Below are 6,902 nucleotides of genomic sequence, written 5' to 3'. Positions count from 1 at the left end.
GTGAAGGCAGATTTTCAGGAAATAGAGCAATTGGGTGTGAGATTGGCCTCAGTGGTGGTGGAAGGGAAACTGCATTCTTTGAAGGAGGACATTTCGGACGATCTAGAAAGCAAAACTTCGCCCTGTCAACGAATGTGGCAGAGACAAAATAGCTTTTTTTAAAAAACAGCGAACAGCATGGGTAGAGGTTTAGTCCAGATATCCATGCAAATCGGTATTTTTATAAACAAAAAGCGCCACTGGCAGTGTCTGTCTCGGGTCAGCTGTCGCCTGAATACTCCAGTGTGGATGGTGGAGGGGTTTGCAGAGATGGCGAGTGCTGTAGGGGTCAGAGGGGTTTGCAGAGATGGCGAGTGCTGTAGGGGTCAGAGGGGTTTGCAGAGATGGCGAGTGCTGTAGGGGTCAGAGGGGTTTACAGAGATGGTGAGTGCTGTAGGGGTCAGAGGGGTTTGCAGAGATGGCGAGTGCTGTAGGGGTCAGAGGGGTTTGCAGAGATGGTGAGTGCTGTAGGGGTCAGAGGGGTTTGCAGAGATGGCGAGTGCTGTAGGGGTCAGAGGGGTTTGCAGAGATGGCGAGTGCTGTAGGGGTCAGAGGGGTTTGCAGAGATGGCGAGTGCTGTAGGGGTCAGAGGGGTTTACAGAGATGGTGAGTGCTGTAGGGGTCAGAGGGGTTTGCAGAGATGGCGAGTGCTGTAGGGGTCAGAGGGGTTTGCAGAGATGGCGAGTGCTGTAGGGGTCAGAGGGGTTTACAGAGGGCGAGTGCTGTAGGGGTTAGAGGGGCTTACAGAAATGGGGAGTGATGGAGGGGTCAGAGGGGTTTGCAGAGATGGTGAGTGCTGTAGGGGTCAGAGGGGTTTGCAGAGATGGCGAGTGCAGTAGGATTCAGAGGGGTTTACAGAGATGGCGAGTGCTGTAGGGGTCAGAGGGGTTTACAGAAATGGGGAGTGCTGTAGGGGTTAGAGGGGCTTACAGAAATGTGGAGTGATGGAGGGGTCAGACGGGTTTGCAGAGATGGTGAGTTCTGTAGGGGTCAGAGGGGTTTGCAGAGATGGCGAGTGCTGTAGGGGTCAGAGGGGTTTACAGAGATGGCGAGTGCTGTAGGGGTTAGAGGGGTTTACAGAAATGGCGAGTGATGGAGGGTTCAGAGGGGTTTACAGAGATGGCGAGTGCTCTAGGGGTCAGAGGGGCTTACAGAAATGGCGAGTGCTGTAGGGGTCAGAGGAGTTTACAGAGATGGCGAGTGATGGAGGGGTCAGAGCGGTTTACAGAGATGGGGAGTGATGGAGGGGTCAGAGCGTTTTGCAGAGATGGCGAGTGCTGTAGGGGTCAGAGGGGTTTACAGAGATGGCGAGTGCTGTACGGGTTAGAGGGGTTTACAGAAATGGGGAATGCTGTAGTGGTCAGAGGGGTTTACAGAGATGGGGAGTGATTGAGGGGTCAGAGGGGTTTACAGAGATGGCGAGTGCTGTAGGGGTCAGAGGAGTTTACAGAGATGGCGAGTGCTGTAGGGGTCAGAGGGGTTTACAGAGATGGCAAATGCTGTAGGGGTCAGAGGGGTTTACAGAGAAGGGGAGTAATGGAGGGGTCAGAGGGGTTTAAAGAGATGGGGAGTGATGGAGGGGTCAGAGGGGTTTGCAGAAATGGCGAGTGCTGTAGGGGTCAGAGGGGTTTACAGAGATGGCGAGTGCTGTAGGGGTCAGAGGGGTTTACAGAGATGGCGAATGCTGTAGGGGTCAGAGGGGTTTACAGAGATGGCGAGTGCTGTAGGGGTCAGAGGGGTTTACAGAGATGGCGAGTGCTGTAGGGGTCAGAGGGGTTTACAGAGATGGCGAGTGCTGTAGGGGTTAGAGGGGCTTACAGAAATGGGGAGTGATGGAGGGGTCAGAGGGGTTTGCAGAGATGTGAGTGCTGTAGGGGTCAGAGGGGTTTACAGAAATGGCGAGTGCTGTAGGGGTCAGAGGGGTTTACAGAGATGGCGAGTGCTGTAGAGGTCAGAGGGGTTTACAGAGATGGCGAATGCTGTAGGGGTTAGAGAGGTTTACAGAGATGGCGAGTGCTGTAGGTGTCAGAGGGGTTTGCAGAGATGGCGAGTGCTGTAGGGGTCAGAGGGGTTTACAGAGATGGCGAGTGCTGTAGGGGTCAGAGGGGTTTACAGAGATGGCGAATGCTGTAGGGGTCAGAGGGGTTTACAGAGATGGGGAGTGATTGAGGGGTCAGAGGGGTTTACAGAGATGGCGAGTGCTGTAGGGGTCAGAGGGGTTTGCAGAGATGGCGAGTGCTGTAGGGGTCAGAGGGGTTTACAGAGATGGCGAGTGCTGTAGGGGTCAGAGGGGTTTACAGAGATGGCGAATGCTGTAGGGGTCAGAGGGGTTTACAGAGATGGGGAGTGATTGAGGGGTCAGAGGGGTTTACAGAAATGGGGAGTGCTGTAGGGGTCAGAGGGGTTTACAGAGATGGCGAATGCTGTAGGGGTCAGAGGGGTTTACAGAGATGGCGAGTGCTGTAGGGGTCAGAGGGGTTTACAGAGATGGCGAGTGCTCTAGGGGTCAGAGTGGTATACAGAGATGGCGAGTGCTGTAGGGGTTAGAGGGGCTTACAGAAATGGGGAGTGATGGAGGGGTCAGAGGGGTTTGCAGAGATGGTGAGTGCTGTAGGGGTCAGAGGGGTTTGCAGAGATGGCGAGTGCAGTAGGATTCAGAGGGGTTTACAGAGATGGCGAGTGCTGTAGGGGTCAGAGGGGTTTACAGAAATGGGGAGTGCTGTAGGGGTTAGAGGGGCTTACAGAAATGTGGAGTGATGGAGGGGTCAGACGGGTTTGCAGAGATGGTGAGTTCTGTAGGGGTCAGAGGGGTTTGCAGAGATGGCGAGTGCTGTAGGGGTCAGAGGGGTTTACAGAGATGGCGAGTGCTGTAGGGGTTAGAGGGGTTTACAGAAATGGCGAGTGATGGAGGGTTCAGAGGGGTTTACAGAGATGGCGAGTGCTCTAGGGGTCAGAGGGGCTTACAGAAATGTGGAGTGATGGAGGGGTCAGACGGGTTTGCAGAGATGGTGAGTTCTGTAGGGGTCAGAGGGGTTTGCAGAGATGGCGAGTGCAGTAGGATTCAGAGGGGTTTACAGAGATGGCGAGTGCTGTAGGGGTCAGAGGGGTTTACAGAAATGGGGAGTGCTGTAGGGGTCAGAGGGGTTTACAGAGATGGCGAGTGCTGCAGGGGTCAGAGGGGTTTACAGAGATGGCGAGTGCTGTAGGGGTCAGAGGGGTTTACAGAGATGGCGAGTGCTGTAGGGGTCAGAGGGGTTTACAGAGATGGCGAATGCTGTAGGGGTCAGAGGGGTTTACAGAGATGGGGAGTGATTGAGGGGTCAGAGGGGTTTACAGAGATGGCGAGTGCTGTAGGGGTCAGAGGAGTTTACAGAGATGGCGAGTGCTGTAGGGGTCAGAGGGGTTTACAGAGATGGCAAATGCTGTAGGGGTCAGAGGGGTTTACAGAGACGGGGAGTGATGGAGGGGTCAGAGGGGTTTAAAGAGATGGGGAGTGATGGAGGGGTCAGAGGGGTTTGCAGAAATGGCGAGTGCTGTAGGGGTCAGAGGGGTTTACAGAGATGGCGAGTGCTGTAGGGGTCAGAGGGGTTTACAGAGATGGCGAATGCTGTAGGGGTCAGAGGGGTTTACAGAGATGGCGAGTGCTGTAGGGGTCAGAGGGGTTTACAGAGATGGCGAGTGCTCTAGGGGTCAGAGTGGTATACAGAGATGGCGAGTGCTGTAGGGGTTAGAGGGGCTTACAGAAATGGGGAGTGATGGAGGGGTCAGAGGGGTTTGCAGAGATGGTGAGTGCTGTAGGGGTCAGAGGGGTTTGCAGAGATGGCGAGTGCAGTAGGATTCAGAGGGGTTTACAGAGATGGCGAGTGCTGTAGGGGTCAGAGGGGTTTACAGAAATGGGGAGTGCTGTAGGGGTTAGAGGGGCTTACAGAAATGTGGAGTGATGGAGGGGTCAGACGGGTTTGCAGAGATGGTGAGTTCTGTAGGGGTCAGAGGGGTTTGCAGAGATGGCGAGTGCTGTAGGGGTCAGAGGGGTTTACAGAGATGGCGAGTGCTGTAGGGGTTAGAGGGGTTTACAGAAATGGCGAGTGATGGAGGGTTCAGAGGGGTTTACAGAGATGGCGAGTGCTCTAGGGGTCAGAGGGGCTTACAGAAATGTGGAGTGATGGAGGGGTCAGACGGGTTTGCAGAGATGGTGAGTTCTGTAGGGGTCAGAGGGGTTTGCAGAGATGGCGAGTGCAGTAGGATTCAGAGGGGTTTACAGAGATGGCGAGTGCTGTAGGGGTCAGAGGGGTTTACAGAAATGGGGAGTGCTGTAGGGGTCAGAGGGGTTTACAGAGATGGCGAGTGCTGCAGGGGTCAGAGGGGTTTACAGAGATGGCGAGTGCTGTAGGGGTCAGAGGGGTTTACAGAGATGGCGAGTGCTGTAGGGGTCAGAGGGGTTTACAGAGATGGCGAGTGCCGTAAGGGTTAGAGGGGTTTACAGAAATGGGGAGTGATGGAGTGGTCAGAGGGGTTTGCAGAGATGGCGAGTGCTGTAGGGGTCAGAGGGGTTTACAGAGATGGCGAGTGCTGTAGGGGTTAAAGGGGTTTGCAGAGATGGCGAGGGCTGTAGTGGTCAGAGGGGTTTACAGAGATGGCGAGTGCTGTAGGGGTTAGAGGGGTTTACAGAAATGGGGAGTAATGGAGGGGTCAGAGGGGTTTGCAGAGATGGTGAGTGATGGAGGGGTCAGAGGGGTTTACAGAGATGGCGAGTGCTGTAGGGGTCAGAGGGGTTTACAGAGATGACGAGTGCTGTAGGGGTCAGAGGGGTTTACAGAGATGGGGAGTGATTGAGGGGTCAGAGGGGTTTACAGAGATGGCGAGTGCTGTAGGGGTCAGAGGTGTTTACAGAGATGGCGAGTGCTGTAGGTGTCAGAGGGGTTTACAGAGATGGCGAGTGCTGTAGGAGTTAGAGGGGTTTACAGAAATGGGGAGTGATGTCGGGGTCAGAGGGGTTTGCAGACATGGTGAGTGACGGAGGGGTCAGAGGGGTTTGCAGAGATGGCGAGTGCTGTAGGTGACAGAGGGGTTTACAGAGATGGCGAGTGCTGTAGGGGTCAGAGGGGTTTACAGAAATGGGGAGTGATGGAGGGGTCAGAGGGGTTTGCAGAGATGGTGAGTGCTGTAGGGGTCAGAGGGGTTTACAGAGATGGCGAGTGCTGTAGGTGTCAGAGGGGTTTACAGAGATGGCGAGTGCTGCAGGGGTCAGAGGGGTTTACAGAGATGGCGAATGCTGTAGGGGTCAGAGGGGTTTACAGGGATGGCGAGTGCTGTAGGGGTTAGAGGGGTTTACAGAAATGGCGAGTGATGGAGGGGTCAGAGGGGTTTACAGAGATGGCGAGTGCTCTAGGGGTCAGAGGGGTTTACAGAGATGGGGAGTGATGGAGGGGTCAGAGGGGTTTGCAGAGATGGCGAGTGCTGTAGAGTTTAGAGGGGTTTACAGAGATGGTGAGTGCTGTAGGGGTCAGAGGGGTTTACAGAGATGGCGAGTGCTGTAGGGGTCAGAGGGGTTTGCAGAGATGGCGAGGGCTGCAGAGGTCAGAGGGGTTTACAGGGATGGCGAGTGCTGTAGGGGTTAGAGGGGTTTACAGAAATGGCGAGTGATGGAGGGGTCAGAGGGGTTTACAGAGATGGCGAGTGCTCTAGGGGTCAGAGGGGTTTACAGAGATGGGGAGTGATGGAGGGGTCAGAGGGGTTTGCAGAGATGGCGAGTGCTGTAGAGTTTAGAGGGGTTTACAGAGATGGTGAGTGCTGTAGGGGTCAGAGGGGTTTACAGAGATGGCGAGTGCTGTAGGGGTCAGAGGGGTTTGCAGAGATGGCGAGGGCTGTATGGGTCAGAGGGGTTTACAGAGATGGTGAGTGCTGTAGGGGTCAGAGGTGTTTACAGAGATGGGGAGTGATGGAGGGGTCAGAGGTGTTTACAGAGATGGGGAGTGATGGAGGGGCTGGAAGGTTTTTTTCCACAGATGGCGAGGCGTGTTTGGGAGCTTCTCCACCACGACGGAAATGCACTTTACCTCTAGTTCAAAAATGGCTATTTGCTTGTAACAAAATGAAATTGTCTCCGAGTGTTTCGCCTCTAATGCAACATTAAGCTGAGGTAACCTGTGCACCAAAGGGCAGACCTGTAGCCCCTGCACTGTATTCCATCTCCTGTTTCTTTGCCCATTCCTTTAATCTGATGAAGTTGTTTTATTACCTCTCTACTTCTTCAAAACTACCTGTCCCTCCACCTGTCTTGGTATCATCAGCAAACTCTGCAACAAAGCCATCAATTCTAACATCTATGTCATTACCATGTAATATGAAAAGAATCTGTCCCAACACAGGTCCCTGTGGAACATCAATAGTCACTGCCATCCAACTGGAAAGGGTTCCCCATATTACTATCTTTGCCTCTTGCGAATCAGCTACTGCTTTATCCATGCAAGAGACTTTCATGTAATATCATGGGCTCATTACTTGTTAAGCAGACCCATGGGTGGCACCTTGTCAAGTACCTTCTGAAAGCCCAGGTGCCTATCATCAACTGATTCCCCTCCATCTACCTTGCTTATTACTTCTTCAATAAATTCAAAGAACGTCAACATACTTGTCAAGTATGATTCTCCCTTTAAGACAACATGATGAAAATGGCTGATTGTATCATGTGCCCCAAATACCCTGAAAATACATCCTCAACATCCGAATCCAATATCTTCCCAAACAGTGAGGTCAGACTACCTGCCTCATAATCTTGTATCTTCTACCTCTCTACCTTCTTGAAGAGTGGAGTGATATTTCCAAATTTCCAGTCTTCCAGAACCATACCAGAGCCCACTGAT

This window comes from Hypanus sabinus, unplaced genomic scaffold (genome assembly GCF_030144855.1).
Source record: "Hypanus sabinus isolate sHypSab1 unplaced genomic scaffold, sHypSab1.hap1 scaffold_378, whole genome shotgun sequence".
NCBI classification, from domain to species: domain Eukaryota; kingdom Metazoa; phylum Chordata; class Chondrichthyes; order Myliobatiformes; family Dasyatidae; genus Hypanus; species Hypanus sabinus.
Note: the sequence above shows the minus strand (reverse complement) of the source record.